At 43.4% G+C, this 19,231-nt stretch overlaps 1 protein-coding gene across 9 annotated transcripts in view; it reads left to right on the forward strand.

Annotated features, from left to right (window-relative positions):
* The window catches only part of BMPR1B (bone morphogenetic protein receptor type 1B), a 519,526-nt gene that overhangs the window by 264,479 nt on the left and 235,816 nt on the right, over nucleotides 1–19,231 (forward strand). For 8 of the 9 annotated variants that reach the window (XM_006036257.3, XM_006036258.3, XM_014526010.2 and 5 more), the window contains one exon: nucleotides 15,351–15,434. The gene's annotated coding sequence lies outside the window, so the exon portion shown is untranslated. Of the gene's footprint in view, nucleotides 1–14,607; nucleotides 14,652–15,350; nucleotides 15,435–19,231 lie in introns of those variants that run through there. The other variant, XM_006036260.3, reaches the window with a different exon arrangement.

Here is a 19,231-nt window from a genome sequence, read left to right on the forward strand (position 1 = left end):
ATAAAATGTGTTAACACAGACTTTAAGCTATGCTATAATATGTATTATGGCACATATTATTATTCAATTCAAGTGAAACATTTTAAAACAAGAACAAAAAGCACTTTGAACATGATCCAAACCATTAAAATTTGAGTCCACTGTAGGGTCAAGACAAATTGTGAGTTGTAGCAGATTTCAGTTTAGTTTATCCAGTATTGCCAGCAGGATGAATTTGATTTAAATCAAATCAATTTAAATCACCATTTAAATCACTGGTCAAGTAGCCTCAATTTAATCTTTTTTTTTTACAAAAAGTCCGTTCTTGTTGTTTGATATCCTTTATTCATTTAACTTCTTGAAACTTTGCACTTTTAGAGAAAATTTGCACTTTCAGTATTGCCTTAATAAGGCTGTGTGTACACAAACTTGCAGAGAGACAATAGGGTTGAGGGGTGGGTAATCAGGTCTGTTATCTCTCATCTCCATATATACTGCTGTTAACAAAGATGTTATTTCTGGAGACAACAAACTCTCCATATTCCTGAAGAAGGGCATTTGTGCCCAAGAGCTTGTAAAGAACAATTTTTCCAACTACTTAGTTTGTCTGATAAAAGATATCATGTCTACCCAAAGACCCTTGTCTGTGTATGATCTCTGGAGGCATAAATCCACAGATTGAAAACTGAAGCTAAGTATCACAGAGATGCTTAATGGGATCTTCTAGACTGAGCACTGAGTCCCACTGGATAGAGTGGTTTTCTTTAATCTTTACTACTCTATAGAGGAGTCTCTGGGGACCCCATAAGATTGGGCCCTGAATATAGTCCATGGCCTGTTGTGTTTTACTTATAAAACTATTAAAAAAGGTTACATGAATATATTGTCTCAAAGAGTATATAGTTAGAAGTTATAATTCCTATTCCATAGTTTCATAGTTTTAGGGTCGGAAGGGACCTAATAGATCTTCTAGCCCGACCCCCCGCCAGGGCGGGAGAACAACAAAAGAACCCTAAACATAAAACGGGACTCAAATGAGTCCAGCCAGGTAGGTATCCAGCCTCTTCTTAAAGATGCCCAGGGTAGGGGCCAGCACCACCTCCCTTGGAAGTTGGTTCCAGCTCCTAGCCGCCCTAACTGTGAAGTAGTTTTTTCGGATGTCCAATCTGTACCTCCTCTCCATCAACTTGTGCCCATTACTCCTTGTTATGCCAGCGGGGGCTAGGGGAAACAGCGTCTCCCCCAAACCCTTCTGGTTCCCCCTAGTGAGTTTATAGAAGGTCACCAGGTCCCCCCTCAGCCTTCTCTTGTGGAGGCTGAATAGGTTCAAGTCCCGCAGTCTCTCACTGTAGGGTCTGCCCTGTTGTCCCCGGATCATGCGGGTGGCCCTCCTCTGGACCCTCTCCATGTTGTCCACATCCCTCCTGAAATGGGGCGCACAGAGCTGGACACAATACTCCAGCTGCGGCCTGACCAGCGTCGCATAGAGGGGGAGGATCACCTCCCTGGCTCTACTCGAGATGCACCTGTGGATGCACGACAAGGTCCGGTTAGCCCTGCCAACCATGACCTCGCATTGTCGGCCCATGTTCATCTTGGAGTCAATAATGACACCAAGATCCCTTTCCGCCTCCGTGCTCTCAAGTAGGGAGTTCCCCATCGTATTCCATAATGATATCTTTGAGCTTTAACATATCTTAAATTAAAGCTATCTTTATATAAGTTTATTATTTTTAAAAAGCATCTTAAAAAATAAAAAAAATAGGATTGAATACAAAAATATGATTTAAAAAAAATTTTTTTTAATTGTTGATTTTTATCCACCCTGATTGCCAGTCGCTAAGGTAAAAACTAATCATGGGTCAAACTCCCACAAAATCATGAGAATTTTTTAATTGTTATTTGGTCTTTCCTTTTACTTTTGTGCAACACTCTATGCATTCTCATTGTGTGAGAGACAGACAAGGATGCCCATGCTCCCAAATCATTTTGAGCCCACCTCTAGAAACTTCCTCCCATGTAGGCCTGTCACCTGCTCAGCAATTAAGTCAGCCACTCTCTCACCTCAGCTCTTTGCCAATCTTTGCCTTACTTCCTCCCTAGCATAAACTGCATAGTGGCCAGCTTTATTCTCCTAATGTCAGTGCTGTCTTCCACAGACGCCCACTTACATTTCTCATGCAGTTCTGAGGGTTATTTTCACCTTCTTCCTATCTAGGCTATATGCTTTAACTACTGAACCAGTGGGGGAAAGAGAAAACATAGCTATTCCCAGTTACTGGACTCTCTAAACTGAAATGTCTTGGGTGATTGGCCAACAAACGGGATAATTAAAACAAATAATAATTTGACACGGGTGAATGAACAGAACTAGTTTTTGCATGCAAGACATAATTTGCAACCTTGAATATCTTGCATTAAGCTACTGAAAGAGTGGGAGAATTGACTACATGTACCAATTGTTTTGGCTCCTTGCAATGACAGTTTTTGTATTTGCCTTCAAATTCCCCAGATCTCCAGAATAACCCATGTAATTCCTAAAATGTTCATCGCTGTCTCATGCACCTTCTCATCATGTAGTATGTACACAAGATTAGGCAATGTTGAAGATTATGAGGACTTGGTCTGACCACAGTTTCACATTCCCTACCTGTTTACATGCATCCAATTTTGGATGACAGATGTTATGTTTTTATGGTTGAAATGTTTGGCTAAATTTTTGCTACAGTATGAAAACACTGAGGAAGCACCTTCTTATGTATTTTTCTTGGATTGTTGCAAGCTAACATGAGAGAATATCATAGCATTTGGTTTATTTTACTTCAGAGGCTGTCAAGGGAACTCTCCTGGAGTTTGCACAACATGTATTAACCAGGGAAAACAGCAGAAGGGCTTATGGAAGTTTTATCCCTTGGCTGCACATATGCAAGAGAACATCCGTTATCTTATACCAGGGCTGTCCAACTTCTGGGCTGCGGGGGGCCACAGGCCATACAGGCCACATTTCTAGGGTCTGCACAGTGCATGGGCAGCCTCCCCCAGGCTCTCTCCCACTGCATAGAGCAGACCTGAGCACACCCTTTCCACCCCACTGTGTGTACAGTGTGGGCAGGTCACACCCCATCCGCCATGCCTCGTGGGCAGGCCAGCTTCTTCCTGGCACACGCACAATATGCCCCTCCCAGCGAGGTGCGCTGCCCACTTGCAGCATGGGCAGCCTTATTCCTTCCTTTGTTGTGCATAACACAAGCAGCCAAACCCCTTCCCCTACCATACATGCAGCATGGGCTCCCTCACTCTCTCTTGCTGTGCTGCTCTGTCCCCAGAAGCAGGGGCAGGAGAGAGAAGCTGAAAGAGGGAAGGGGAACCTGAAGACTCCAGTTGCAATGGCAGAAGCAACAGTGGGAGGGAGGGGGTGTGGAGTGTCCGCCATATGGGAGGCTATGGGCCACATGCTAACCCATCGGGGGCTGCCAGTTGGACAGCCCTGTTTTATACAAACAATGACCAAATTCTACACAGGCATCCGTAGGGTTTTAGGCAAGAAATGTGGCTGCTGATTAGTGCAGGTAAGTCCTGATTCCAAAGAGATGTTATGGGATATCCTAATTTTATTTTATTTTTCTTGGTAAATTGAGAATGCTGGTAGGAGAGGGAGGAGACAAATTTTGGCTTGTACAAATTACAGATACAAAGAACAATTAAATGGAAGATAATTAAAAAAAAATCTACTAGTAGTGGTTACATTATCAAAGGCCATGAGTGGCTGATAGATAGTAGCACAGTTCTTCACCCTGGTGTAACCATCAATAAATCAGATGTCTAACAATAAGTTCTAATTATTTTGCAAATAAAAAAAAAAGATGAAGGACCTGCTGCATTGTACAGGCTTGTAGTTCACCCTGAGATGGATTCTATTCTGAAATAAGTTACACCTTTCTTAGCAAAGCTTTTGCTGTTTTTTAAGGAGTGGTTCATGTAGTGCCAAGTAACTGGTAGGTTATATTTTAACCACCTCCATTTTCATCCCTAATATACTTGCCCAGTCATCAGTTGAAGACAGGCTGGATTTGATAGTCTACAGCTTTGTATCTTACTTAGTCATTCATTTTGTTGCAAAATGGATGCAAATGGTAGCATTTTCAGTTACCATTTTCATTTGGTAACAGTATATTCTGACTTTGCCCAGAAATTAGTGACTGCACAGTTAAAATCTGGAATACTGGACCCACGGATTGTAGCTAGTGTGTTAACTGTAATATGAAACCTGTTTAAACAACTGAATGCTTACTCGTACCTTGCTTCACGTGTAAGAAAAACGTGGACCCCGCCCCCCAACCCAGCCAATCAGGAGAAGTGGTGGGATGCCATGATCTGGGTGGGAAAATGGCAGCCCCCACCATGATTGGGCCACAATACTAGTGAGTTGAGCACACAATTTAAACCAGGTCCTAATTATAGGGTCCTACCCTAAACGTATATCTGAGAACATACAGGATGTGCAGAGTGACATCTGCAGTAGTGCCAAAACCTTAATAACCACACTGTGATGATTGTCCCTCATTCTGAAGGCCTTTTATGAACAAGCTAGCATAGGAGGGGGAAGAATTGTCTCTAGGGGACTAGCACTGCTGGTGTAACTTAGAGCATTTACAAACATGGGGAATCTGCTCAAGCACATAAATTGACACACGCTGGCAGCCTTGCGGGTCATGTGATAGCACTGAGAAAATGTCGGTGCACACTTCGCCACTAAAAGTAAAATACACTTCGCCACTTCGAACTAAAATACAAAGTTTGATGTGCTTTAGTTCAAAGTGCACCGCCACCATTTTCTCAGTGCTGATGCATGCTGCGCCACCCATACATCTACTCCTAATGTAGTGCTTGGAGCATATGTAGAATTGCCCTGTCTCTATACTCTAAGTTCATTCTACAGGCCTAACTGTCTATGTCCTAGGACCAGGAAACTTGAAAAGTAGCTCATAGCTACCTTCCCGCAGCTTGTCTGAGGCCAAGGATCTAGTTATCTAATCTAATGTGACAACTCAAAGCAAGAAGCTCTATAACCCTTTTCAGATGCCTCCAGAATCAGACTTGTATTCAGTATTAGGATTTCATTTGGTGATATTCTTATTGTTTAATGGGAATCTTTGGGTGGAGGTTGGGGCCTGTTGTGTTTCACTTCTTAAAATGCAGTTGGACAAATAACACTCTATTTTTCTTAACTTATTATAGAGAATAAGACAACAAAAGTGACTGTACATTCTGAAGGCAAGTGAGTCAGAGTGTAGGGGTGTTTAACTCAGGGGTGTTTGATTGTCTCTGGAAGTGGAATCTTTAAAGATTGTTTCCAGTGGAAAAAAAAGATATATTTAATTTTTGCCAATTCCTGAACTTTTAGCATGGATTTCCTGTATACTAAAAATGTAATAAAAGAAATGAATGAGGAATGAAATATTAAAAAATATATAGAATATTTGCAATATTTTCATTACATTAATTTTTTATTATTGCAAAATCTTGACTCATTGGCTTAATTCAGTTTTTATTGTCTGATACAGTCTTCTGGTTTTATAACACTACTGGAAAAAAAATTCTTATATTTTTTCTCTTAATAATATGCTTCTTTTCTCCCATATGAAGCCTTTATGGCATTATGTTTCCATCTTAAAAAGTTACATAATTCTAGACAGTTACAAATTTTCAATGTTGTTCATCGAAACAAGGCCAAGACCTTTAAGACCTTTATTTTTAAAAGTAAAAAAAAAAAATCAGTTTTAACATTCTAGAATCTCTTAAAAGGCTAACAAGGGCTAGAAAAGGAATGTATAACTAGGGGATTTGCAAAGCTATCCTGCTTACATGTCACCCTCTGTGATTTGGGGAGATATTGAACTTCCCCACATGTCCATCACCTACACATCCTCTGCTTCCCTGCCTGCCCCTCTCCTTTCCTCCGCTTACTTTGCTCCAGGCCATCAGGCCCTACCAATGCTGCATCCTGGGGCACTGAGCATTACTCCAGCAGCCCACACAGCTGCTGTGGGGGCTGGGATGAAGCTGTGCTCAATGTCCCAGGATAAAATCAGGATGGAGTCTTCTGGTTTGGAGAAAAAGTAAAGGGGGGAGGAGAAGCTGGAGGGGGAGCAGAAGCTTGTGGCGGAGGAGAGGCTGGAGGGGGAGAGGGAAAGGGAGCAGAGGCTGGGTGGGAGGGGCAAGAAGGAGAGTGGAGGTAAAGCGGGAAGTTGGTGGGCAGGCTGGGGGCTGTTACCAAATTTGCCCATTACTTTGGGGTGTGCTCATTTATTAGGGATAGTTTCTAGGGTCTTGGTGATTCTGTCAATGTGCTGCTTGTGTTACTATACGGAGCTATATCTCTACCTTCTGCAAGCCCTTACCCCCAGTGGAGCTATCTTGCAGGACTCAATCTCAATGGGACTGGGTTCCTCCAGTCACCAAATCAGTCATACACACAAACACACACAAATTAACGTGACACACCTGACCTGGCCGGGCTGATCAGCATGGACAGGCTGACACCCTCATATGCCAAGAATCAGTTCATAAGAGCAACAATAAAATGCAGTCAGGTAAACAGAATCCCTCTGAATCCGGCTGGGTGTCCAGCTGACACCCTCATGGGCCAGCATTCAGTTCATAAGGGCACGTCTGAGTCAAACCGGGTCAATCAGCCTGTACAAGCTGATCCCCTTATGTGTTTCAAACTCAGCACGTCCCAATCTTTGGCCTCTTGATGAGCAGACCCCACAATAATTTGGGCTTCACAGGGATCTTTAGCATAGGTAAAAGAAGCGTTGCTGCAGAGCACGGGAGGAAAGAGAAGCAGAGAAGGAAAAATATACCCAATTACTACCAGTTTGACTATAAAAGTTATTTATTGCTAAGCATATGAAATATATAATAGTACTAGTAGTAATAGACATGCAAAAGAAAAACAAACACCAACAATGACAATACTACCCTGGTTTCACTAAGTATTTGGGGAAACTTAGCTCAAGCTTAACTGATACAGTTCAGGTTCAGAAGTTTATGCCTAGAAAGAAGACAGAGAACGCTGGGATCTCACCTAGTCCACGGTACTCAGGCTGCAAAGCTGACAGGCACAGTCCGTAGCACAATCCTTGAAGAGAGAGATGATCTGTTCTTCCAGCGTCCCAAGAACGACAGGGGATGGTGTCAGCACAGGGGTTTTCTTCTTCTCCTTCTTTCCTCCTGCTTCTACTTCTTTTCCTTCCTTTTCCTCTTCTAGCAGCACACACACTTACAGATTTTTATACCCTCAGTTCAGCTGCTTTGAAGCACCCTCAGTAGTGTAAATCATTGTCTTTTCTATTGACAAGGGGTTATCTGGTTTGGACCATCTCAGGAAACTGATTGATAATCAGGAAACACTTAAGATTAGGGAGTAACCCAAATACTTGGGAGCCAGCTTGAAATTCCTATGGGTGGCAGATATACTGATGGGATATCTCATGGTTTCTTCAGGAACAATAGATAGCTTGCAGCATCAGGATTTTGGATTTTTACTTGTTGTGCACAAGCCTCAGCTTAGCATGACTTTTCCAGATCTTACTATAGTCTTTTAACAGACTTAAGACAATTATTGGGGTGCTCATAACCTTTTGTGGAGAGGACTCCCACCAGTCGTCTCGGGAAAGATATGACAACACCTGGGATTAGGGCTCCAGCAGGCTGGATGCTGTGATGAACCCTTAACCATTGTTCAAATGTTTCCCATACCCCCTCTGACTCGGTCTCTTGCCTCAGCATTCCCTAACCCGGCAACCGAGTTTTAGTCAATCAAGTTTAAATAGGTCTCCCATAGTGGGACTGGGGAATGTACGGCCCGAGATGCCTATTAAACTTGGAGCTGTGTGTGTCTGGGGGGGAAAAGTCCTTAGTAAATCCAGATTAGAACTGGTCTGATAAATGCTGAGGTGGGTGTGTGAGAACATGGGTTGATTAACATTTGAAGCACAGATTCCCCATCATGCAGTGCTCTCCTGCTTCTCTGGTCCCAGAATTCACTGCAGTCTCTGCTTCAAGCTTTCTGTTTTCCATCTCTCATGTAAATGAATGGTCATCTGGTTCCATCTCGGATGTAAATGAGACCTAGGGCACTAGTTTCACTCTTATCACCCTTATCTGGTGAGGGTCTTAGGTGCGTCTCTCACTGCATCTTAATCAGTTTCATTTAGGTAGAGGAGGGGAGTGGGGGGGTGAGTCCTTTGTGAGTCAGACAGACTGCATCCTGTGCCAGGGTTGCCCAAGAACACAGAGCTGAGACGTAACAGGGCAGAGGTGGCAGGAAACAGGCATAAGCAGGTAGAAAGTTGATTGACTTCCCCACACCACCTGCCTCCTACTGCCTGCCCCCATGTGGTTGGGAGGGGATGAATTATAGACGATTCCCCGATAATTAGTTTCTATACATGGAAAATCGTAACACGTTTAAATTTTCCATGTACAGAATCTAGTAACTGGGGGTCATCTTTAATTCAGGGTCATCGTAGATTCAAGTAAATGGTATATTTCCCAGTTCTGCTAAGACTTGCACAAGTGCTTATATTTATACATGAGGATTTCTCATTGATTTCTTGAGTAAGTTGAAGTCAGTGTAGGAAAGAATCCAGAAGTTTGTAGACTGCGTCAAATTGTTGATGCTCCTTCCATAGCCCTGGGTCCGTTGTCTTCTAACAGTCTTCCAATGGAGCACATTCCATTGATAGAAGAGGCGAGGCCAGGCCAGAAATCCCCAAGGTGGGGAGGTTTGAGACCACAAAGAGAAAGTGATGGGTGGTGGTGTTTAGAGACTATTTCATGGGGGATGGAGGGATCCATCTGCTGGCCTGACCTGCTGTCATGGGAGGTCTGGTGCTTGCCTGCAACCCGGATCCAAGATGTCATGGAAGGATTACTGAGACGCTTCCAACCCTCTGACTACTACCCCATGCTGCTCATCCATCTGTGCACCAAGGTACTGCCAAGGGTGACCCTAAGCAGATCAAAAGTGACTACAGGGCTCTGGGTGCAAGAGTGCAGGGGATGGGGGCACAGGTTGTGTTTTTCTCAATCCTTCCAGTCAAGAGGGACCTGGCAAGAGCGGTCGCATCCTGCAGATCAGTGCATGGCTGCATGGGTGGTGTTGCCAGCAGGGATTTGGCTTTGACCGTGGGATGTTGTTCCAAGAAGTAGGATTGCTTGGAAGAGACAGGATTCACCTGATGAAGAGAGGGAAGAGCATCTTTGCAAACAGCCTCACTAACCTAGTGAAGAGGGCTTCAAACTAGGTTCACCAGGGGATTAGAGAACAAAGCCCTGAGGTAAATGGGGAAGTGGGAGATGTGGAGGAAGCAGGAGCAGGCAGCAAGGGAGGCTTCATTCTTCTTGAGAAAGTAGGACAATTAGCTGGTGACCTCAGGTGCCTGTACACAAATGCACGGAGCCTGGGAAACAAGCAGGAAGAATTGGAAGTCATCACACAGTAAAGGAACTATGACATGATTGGAATAACAGAGACTTGGTGGGATAGCTTGCATGACTGGAGCACTGTCATAGATATGTACAAACTGTTCAGGAAGCACAGGCAGGAGAGAAGAGAAAAAGGAGATTCATTGTATGTAAAAGAGCTGTATGATTGCCAGAGCTCCAGTATGAAACTGGAGATAGGCCTGTTGAGAGCCTCTGGGTTAGGGTCAGAGGGGAGAGCAGCAAGGGTGATGATGTGGCGGGGGTCTGCTATAAACTACCACACCAGGAGGATGAGGTAGATGAGTCTTTTTTTCAGACAAGTAACAGAAGTTTCCAGATCACAGGCCCTGGTTCTCATGGGGACTTCAGTCACCCTGACATCTCCTGAGAGGGCAATACAGCAGTGCGCAGGCAATCCAGAAAGTTTTTGGAGAGCATTGGAGACAACTTCCTGGTGCAAGTGCTGGAGAGACTAACTACAGGTTGTGCTTTTCTTAATCTACTGCTCACAAACAGGGGAGAATTGGTGAGGTATGTAGAAGTGGATGGCAGTTTGGGCAGCAGTGACCATGAGATGATTGAGTTCACAATCCTGACAAAGGAAGAAAGGAGAGCAGCGGAGTATGGACCCTGGACTTCAGAAAAGAAGACTTTGACTTTGTCAGGTAGCTGATGGGCAGGATCACCTGAGAGGCTAGTCTGAGGGGGAAAGGAGCCCAGGAGTAAACCGTTCGGATGTGCAGGAAGAACAGCAAATGTGGCAAGTGACCAGCTTGGCTTGTCAGAGGGCTCTTCAGTGAACTTAAACACAATAAGGAAGCTTACAAGAAGTGGAAGCTTGGGCAAACAACTTGTATAAGAATATTGTTCAGGCATGCAGGGATGAAGTCAGGAAGGCCAAATTGCAATTGGAATTGCAGCTAGCAAGGGGCATGAAGGGTAACAAGAAGGGTTTATACAAGTATATTAGCAACAAGACGAAGGTCAGGGAAAGTGTAGATCCCTTATTAAATGGGGGTGGCAACCTAGTGACAGATAATGAGGAAAAGGCTCAATGCCTTTTTTACCTCGGTCTTCACAAGCAAGGTCAGCTCCCAGACTACTGCACTGGGCAGCACAGTCTGGGGAAAAGGTAAGCAGCCCTCAGTGGTAAAATAACAGGTTAGCAACTATTTAGAAAAGCTGGACATGTACAAGTCCATGGCGCTGGATGCAGTCCATCCGAGGGTGAAGAGGGAGTTGGCCAATGTGACTTCAGAGCCTCTGGCCATTATCTTTGAAATCTCATGGCAACCGGGGGAGTTCCTAGATGACTGGAAAAGGGAAAGTATAGTGCTCATCTTTAAGAACGGGAAGAAGGAGGATCCAGAGAACTACAGACTAGTCAGACTCACCTCAGTCCCTAGAAAAATCATGGACCAGGTCCTCAAGGAATCCATTTCTAAGCATTTGAAGGAGAAGAAAGTGATCAGGAACAGTCAGCATGGATTCACCAAGGGCAAGTCATGCCTGACCAACCTGATTGTCTTCTGTGATGAGATAACTGGCTCTGTGAATGTGGGGAAAGCAGTGGATGTGATATACCTTGACTTTAGCAAGGCTTTTATTACAGTCTTCCACCTCATTCTTTCAAGTTAAGGAAGTATGGGGTGGATGAATGGGTGAAGAGATGTAGGCTCTGTAGAAATCAGTTAACCCCTGATACCCATCTTGAACATTTATAATGTATATATCTATACCTATAAGCCAGTTCCCCCCAAAAAGACCTTTAAATACTGTTTCTAAGCCAACAGCTGAGGGAACTGGGTTTATTTCGTTTGGAGAAAAGAAGACTGGAAGGGGATTCGATAGCAGCCTTTGACTGCCTGAAGTGTGGTTCCAGAGATGATGGAGCTAAACTGTTCTCAGTGGTGACAGATGACAGAACAAGGAGCAATGGTCTTAAGTTGCAGCAAGGGAGGCTTAGGTTGGATATTAGGAAAAACTTTCTCGCTAGGAAAGTGGTGAAGCACCAGAACAGGTTACCTAGAGAGGTGGTGGAATCTACATCCTTGGAGGTTTTTAAGGCCTGGCTTGATAGAGCCTTGGCTGGAATGACCTAGTTGGGGATGGTCCTGCTTGAGCAGGGGGTTGGACTAAATGACCTCCTGAGGTCCTGTCCAAACCTAATTTTCTGTGATTCTGTCCATGTTCTTGCTTTCCTTATCATTCTGTGACAGTGTCAAGATTCTCTTGCTACTGTTTTTTTTTCTGAGATATTCCAGTAGTCCTAAGAGGCATTCTCCTGATATTATAATGTGCAGTTTATATTCTGTCCATTCAAAGTCTATGATTTTTGAATGCTAAAAGAGAAGTCATTAAAGCTGGTGAGCTTTTCAGTTAGTAAAAGGAGGAAGAGAAGCCTTAATATTCTTGACAAAAGGGGTGATCATGAGTTCTCTCTTTGTGGGATTTAAGTTCTCTGCCGAAAGTACTGGGATTGTCAGTTACTTGAGCGCCAAATAGAAATGGAGGATTAGGGAAAGTCCTGCTGCTGAGGCTTGTAGGTCTTGTATTGGAAAGGAAAGGACTTTAGGTTGGTCAAGCCCATTGTAATTGTTGTTTGAATGAACTTTGGATTTATAGGGAATTCATAGATTTCATAGATTTCATAGACATCAGGGCTGGAAGGGACCTCGGAAGATCATCGAGTCCAGCCCCCTGCCCAAAGGGCAGGAAGTCGGCTGGGGTCATAGGATCCCAGCAAGATAAGCATCCAGTTTCATCTTGAAGGTGTTCAATGAAGGCGCTTGAACCACCTCCGGTGGCAGGCTATTCCAGACCTTGGGGGCTCGGACAGTAAAGAAGTTCTTCCTTATGTCCAGCCTGAAACGATCTTGAAGTAGTTTGTGACCATTCGACCTCGTCATCCCTTGGGGCGCTCTGGTGAACAAACGTTCCCCCAGATGCTGGTGGTCACCCCTGATAAACTTGTAGGTGGCCATCAGATCACCCCTGAGCCTGCGCTTTTTCAGGCTAAAGAGCCCCAGGGCTCTCAGCCTGTCATCGTAGGGTCTGCTTCCCTGACCTCTGATCATGCACGTGGCTCTTCTCTGGACTCTCTCAAGCTTCTCCACATCCTTTTTGAATTGTGGAGCCCAAAACTGGACGCAGTACTCCAGCTGCGGCCTCACTAAGGCCAAGTACAGGGGGAGAATGACGTCCCGGGATTTGCTTGAGAAGCATCTATGGATGCAAGCCAGCGTTTTGGTCGCTTTACTAGCCGCTGCATTGCATTGCAGGCTCATGTTCATCTTGTGGTCAATGATGACCCCCAAGTCTCTTTCTTCCATAGTGCTAGCCAACATAGCACTGCCGAGCCTATAAGGATGCTGCGGGGTTTTTTTTCCCAAGGTGGAGAACCTTGCATTTATCGGCGTTGAATTAATTGATTAATTGTTGTCTGAAGGAGAGATCTTGTGTGTTCTTACATGGGTTTTAAAGATCCCACTGTACTACTGTAAAATAATTAGTGGTCTGACTCAGTACCCTTGGTTAAAATGCTGCACAAGCTCCTTCATCTATTCAACCCTTCCCCCTCCATCATTCTTGTGCATCATGCTCTTCCTTTGTTTGCTTGGCTGATGCCCCTCAGTAATGACTGCTCCTCAGTGGTGATATTTTTGCAGTTCCTGAACTGTATTAGGACCCTTCAGTATTAGAAGATGCTACTGAAATGTATTGTTAAAAGGCAAGCTGCCTCTAATGAAATTATTTTCATTGCTTTTATGGTACCTTACTCTTAAGTTTCTTTACATGCCTGTTTTAGCTTTTGAATGTCTAAAGGCTAATATTATTGTGTTTTGATTTCCAGGGGTAAAGAAATACGGATATCTTGTGTGCTTTCTCTGTGTGAATGTTTGTTTCTCCCTAAAAATTCAAATTATACTGCTAAAACTGCAGACGTTCAGGAATATGGTTTCAGCCGTATACTGCACAGCAAGCTTTGCTACGGAGTTAAATTGCTTGCTCAATTTTATTAAGCCACTCTGTTTGTTTTCTGGTTATCCAGGGAGTTATTTGTGGTTGCTTAAAGTTGACTGCATGCTATAATGATACCATCATGTACAGTCAAATGCATTTAGGATGAGAGTTCTGTGCAGGAGTTTTATCACTGAAGACCTTGTAATGAGTAAATTAGTTTGAAGACTTTGCATCTGGCAGCTCACCAAGGCTTAACAATTATACATGGAAACAAAATATATTTTCATTTAAAAAATAAAGGAAGATGATGTTGTGATATCAATGAGTTTCTCAAACAGAATTTTATAAGGACAAAATTAATATCTATATCAGAAAATGAGCAATGATTACTTGCTTTTCATGCCTATGTTGTTAAAAAATAGAATGAAACCTTAGAATATTTTAATCCGTTATCACATATAATACTGTAGAATTTCAATTTGAAGACCCTACTATGGTTCCAGACCACAAGGGTATGGGGACATAAGTATAGTAATGATACTGTCCTTGTTAGAAACATCCTGCTAGCCTGTAGGAATTCAGGGATAATGTTGCTAAAGGTACTAGAAGTTCAGAAATAGGTCCAAATATAGCAGGTTTGCTGCTGTACCCTTAAAGTACGTCATGTGAGTTTTCCAATGTCTGCTTCCATGTCCTAGGAAAGTGTAGCAGTCTCCTATCTGTGCCCCAACCTTCTAGGTCCTGGCACCTTTGGGCATACAGCTTAGCATTTTTCTAGTGCTTAGTTCTGCTTGCAGCATTGGAAGGGACTCACAAAATCTTCCCCCTCCCCTCCCAACCAGATTTCCAGAAGGTTCACTCAACTGTCCCCACAGGAGGTCACCCTACTGACTGACAGGGAACCAGGAGGCATGATGGCCCAGCTCCCAGACTCCTGGATCTCAAAAATCTGGGTTCTTGGTACTGAGATCCCCAGCTGGAGGGCAGCTTTCCAAGCAAACTCCTCCAGATGTAGAGCTCCCATTAAAGTTAGGCAGAAAACAGGAATTCCTTTTTTTGCGTGAATTTTTTAAAAGATGGTTTTCATGCCTGTTTAGAACCCTGGGAACTCAAAATCCTTTAGGAAACAGAATTGCTGATTTTTGTTCATATTTGAATTTGGAGTACCAAGCAACTGACCAAGGCTGGCAGCCATTTTCAGAGGCACCTTCAAGGTGTGTATTTCAGTCATGCTGAAAATATACTTTTCATGCTCTTTTGCTATTTTACTGCCAGTTATGAAATCTGCATTCCTTTAAGTGTATGAAAACCCTTTTTTTTAAATTCAAGAAGCTAGTTTTATAGCAAATTCTTTTCCAGAATTTTTTGACATCCATATTATGTGGTAATTAAATTTTATGATCCTAGCTGAATAATATTTTGATATAAGGCACTGTAAAGGGGATTTGAGATTATGCTGTTTGGCCAAAACAAAGGTAGTTCCTCTCTCTTCCCCCTCCCCTTTTCTCCACCTGCTTGCAGAAAGCTGTATTTCTTCAGACAAGCCTCATAATTACCCTTCTGTGCCTGATTTGGGCCTCCAGGAACGGCCCATAGCATCTGTAAAGCTGGCAGCAAAATGGTATTTCCAGGCAGGCAGAGTGCTGCAGGGTAGAGAGCCAATCCATGGCTTTGTCTGAGCAGCTGAGAACTTCATCTGAGTAATACCATGGTGTACAGTAACACAGACCTGTGCCATGAGCAAGTAAAGCACTGAGCAAGTGTTAGGGCCAATATTTATAGACCACTACGTAGCAGCCCTGGAGAGAGAGAAAGACATGCAGAGGAGAGTGAAAGAGAAATCATTGGCAGAACTGAAGGCACTTCTATTTAATATTTTTGTTTTTTAAATCAAACTCTTTTTTCATCGTCAGGTTAAAACTTCTCTTGGTGACTCGCAACAGTCTTGCTCCAAGCTATGAGAAGGGTGAAGCAACATTAAAACAAGAAGTTTGAAGGTAAGTAGTTATTCTAGTGTCACTTTTACCTCCAGAGTCCTTGTCTGTTTTTTAGCCTTTGAGGGCAGTGCATCAATCAACCAAGTCCTTGGGTACATTTTCTGGCTAATAAATAGCACTGCCCATTGTTTAAGAACATTTTATGGCAAATGGTAATTTTATGTACTATTATAGAGAAATATCATATTGATACTTCATTTAGCAACATGCTTGAAAATATCAGTTGCTGTTGGGGATATTGTAATCCAAGTTTACTGTCATTTCAAAGCAGAAACTAGTAGTTTGGGAATGAGAATCGTACTTATGACTAATGTGTTATTTGCTAATTTTTAAAGCATCGATTTCTCACAGAATCTGGATGCTACGAGTTGCACCTTAAGGTATACCAGTATCATCCTGCGTATGCCACCTTCCTTTTTCTGGGCAAAAGCAAACTGAAAATGTTGGATAAGCCCCATTCAGTGAACATTGTCTGCTGTTGTGTGGACGGCAAAAATCAGTCAGGGACAGCTATATTAGATATCTTGGGATGAACAAGATGGTAGCTAATAGGCTCAGAAATGTCACCAAAAATGCATATCCTTCAAGGAAGTTGAAAATCTACTGTTTGGGTGATGCTTAAACATATAACACACACCCTTTTGCAAGATGTTCTTTGATAGTAGAAAGGAAGTGAGTGATCATAACAACTATTATATACAAGGTGGGAGAAAGTTTGTCCTTCAGTTACTCTGGACAGGCAATTCTATACAGCATTTGAAAAATGAACTTCTTTTTCCATTACAAACAATATCTTACGAACAGTTTCCATCATGTGTACTGTCTGCTGAATTCATTAGTTGTCATTGTTTGCATGATTTAGGGGGAGAATTTTAAAACCTGGGTACCTAAAGAGAGGATATTTCTTCTCAAACTCATTCCTGAAGGCAAAAACATGTGCAATCTTTACAGTTTAACCTGTATGTTTACTGTGCTTAGCACAGAAAAGATTAATGTGTTGCTTAAAGAACATGGCATTTTCCTGAATAAAATTTATCAGTCGACAGCCCTGGAATTATTTCCTTAAGTTAAAAAAATATAGACTTTGGCACTATTTGAAAATTTTGGGGCTGAGTGGGAGGGTGGTTTGCAACTCCAGGAGTATTTAGATATACACGCTGACTCAGTGTTGAAAAAAGTGTGTTCAAATAACTTTAAGGTTGAAAATTTTAACAAATAAAGGAAATGCAGTGTTAGGATTCTGTAACTTGACCTGTTAACACCAACATTTTGCAACTGTTGGGAATGTAACATCAGCCACTGTCCACCGTGCTGAGACCTCCCAAACATTACACAATGAATTAAAGATGGAATAGCACCATTGAATATACATTTGCTTGTTTGGAAATTTGGATTTTTAAGTTGCAATGCTAGTTTAAATTTTATGTTTCTGTAAAAATAAGTTGGAAGGGAGGGGAAATGAGAATGGGGAAAATAATAACACCTCACACTTGAAGGAAAGCATGTTCAGTTAACAATGAACTATAATGATTTTCAAGAATTCCATTTAAGAAAGCAGGTTACAAGAGAGTATGTTAGAGAGAAAGATATATAGTTAATAATCATTTGCTCTTAGTTATACCAGATGCCATTGCCAGAGCATTCTGTATTTTGCACATGTTGACATCACATGTGGTAGAAACATTAAGAGGCTCTATTGGAAAATCTAGCAGAGAGGGGAGGAATATACTTGTAAAAAAAAAAAAGCAACAAACAAAATTAAAAGTACCATATTTACCTGAATACAAAACAACCCTGAATGTAAGACACCCCCCCCCCCCCCCCGGGTAATTAGATTTTACACATGGAAATGTTATATATTTTTTTTTATAATTTTCTGTTTATGGAATCTAATTATTGGAGGATCATCTTAAATTCCCCTCCCCCCTCACAGTTGGTGGGGGGAGAGGTGATGAAGGGGGCAGTAATGGGGCAGGCAGTGTGGAAGGCAGTAGAAGGGGAATGTGGTAGGGCAGATAGGAGGCCAGTAATGGCACAAGTAGTGGGCGGTGATGGGGGCGGGAAGTGGTAGAGGTTGGCAGTGGGCAAGGCAGTGAGAAGGGCAGGCAGTGAGAGAAGCAGGTAGGTTGCCCCCTGCTGCCTTCCCCCCCACCCCCTGCAGCCTGATGCTGCCCTGTTTCCTGCTACTCCTTCCTGCACAAGCTCCACACTGCAGTCTCAGGTCCCTATCCCCCACTTCTTCCCATCTCCCAGCTGCTACCAAGTCCTGCTGCTTTATCCCGGCTCTGTAGCAGCAATTACACAGAGCCAGCACTGCTTCTTTGGGGCTGTGGCACTGCTGGTTTCGCCAAGTCCCACTTCACTGACTTTGGACCACAGCCCAGGGCAAAGTAACCTGCGTGGGGCCCTCCCTCCCTTTCCCCTGGCACAGTTACACCAGGGAGTGAAAGCCCTGGCAGACCAGATGTGGCAGGAAGGGCAGTGGCCCGAACAGGCAAGGACGTCTCTCAGAAAACCGGCATATTTGAGTAACCGGCACACCCCATTCCCCATGGATGCCGGATAACACAGCTTTTACTGTATCATTTAGCCAGTTGTTCTTTGGTTGCAGTCAGCAAAAGCTGTCCTGGGCAGCGTGGAAGGCAGGACAACCTTAAGGTTACCCATGACAACTAATATATCATCATTGTCGGCAATCCCTCAATTTTAGGATGATCTCTACTGCAGCTCATAGGATCTCGAGGTGACTTGAGTCCAATCCTTGAGCCACAGATCCACCTGCAAAAGTTGCAGGCCATTCAACAGGGGAAAGTAGGCTGTAGGTTAAGATCCCTGTCCTTTTACTTCCTTTTCTTTCTCTTTTGTGCTTTAAGGGCAAGCCACTTTACCTCAAAACACACTGCTGTTTGGTTGAGATTGTGGTACCATTGGAGTCATTTGGCAGCCAGCTCCTCCCAACTCTTGATGTATTTTCTTGAGGTATACCTTCCAAATGTGCTTGTAGCATTTCCTCTGGCCACTGTGAGATTTCAGGCCATTACTGAACTGGGAGTAATTACTTGTTTTGAGAGTCGAGAGCCAGGCATCCACACACAGTGTCTAGTCCAACTCAATATTGCTGACATTGGCTTTCCCAAAAATGCTGGCATTTGTGCAGCAAGAGTAGGTAGAGGAGCTAGAGTAGGAAGAGTCAGAAACTCTACATGTGTGTAATGTGGTAGATGGGTTCTGGTTGGCTGATGTAGTGCAAGAGTAGATTCTTACCTGACAGAGTCTCTCAGAACACTTGTACGACTCTTAAGGGAGATTGCTTATTGAAATGGATGCGACAGAATGGGGTCAATCAGGATTAAAGTTTGCCTCCCACGGTTTTACCAAACTGATGGCAATGGGAGGACAGGGAAAGGAAAGGACTTTTTTGTAATGGCTGTGCTCCCACAGGCCTCTGCTGATCAGGGAATGAGCAGGAGAGTATAACATCTCCACATCACAATCTCCTCTTTTATTCTTTTGAAATAGACCCTCCTGCTCTCTGCTAATGCTGCATATATATTTATTTTATTGATAGAACTGTAGTATCCACTATAGGGAGTTTTGATGTGCTGTCATGGGCTGAGTCAGCATGCTCTGTTGCCTTCCCAACTCACCAAAACCCCATGTGGGGCTTTGGGCAGATCGCAGGCAGAGTTTGGGAGCAAAATGGGTGGTGGACGTCAATCTGCTCCCTGCCTGCTCTGCCCTGTGGGGGCGTGTATAAAGTTGTGCATGTATGTTGGGGGGGGGGGGGGGGGGGGGGG

The sequence above is a fragment of the Alligator sinensis genome, unplaced genomic scaffold (assembly GCF_000455745.1).
Source record: "Alligator sinensis unplaced genomic scaffold, ASM45574v1 scaffold525_1, whole genome shotgun sequence".
In the NCBI taxonomy this organism is placed as follows: Eukaryota; Metazoa; Chordata; order Crocodylia; family Alligatoridae; genus Alligator; species Alligator sinensis.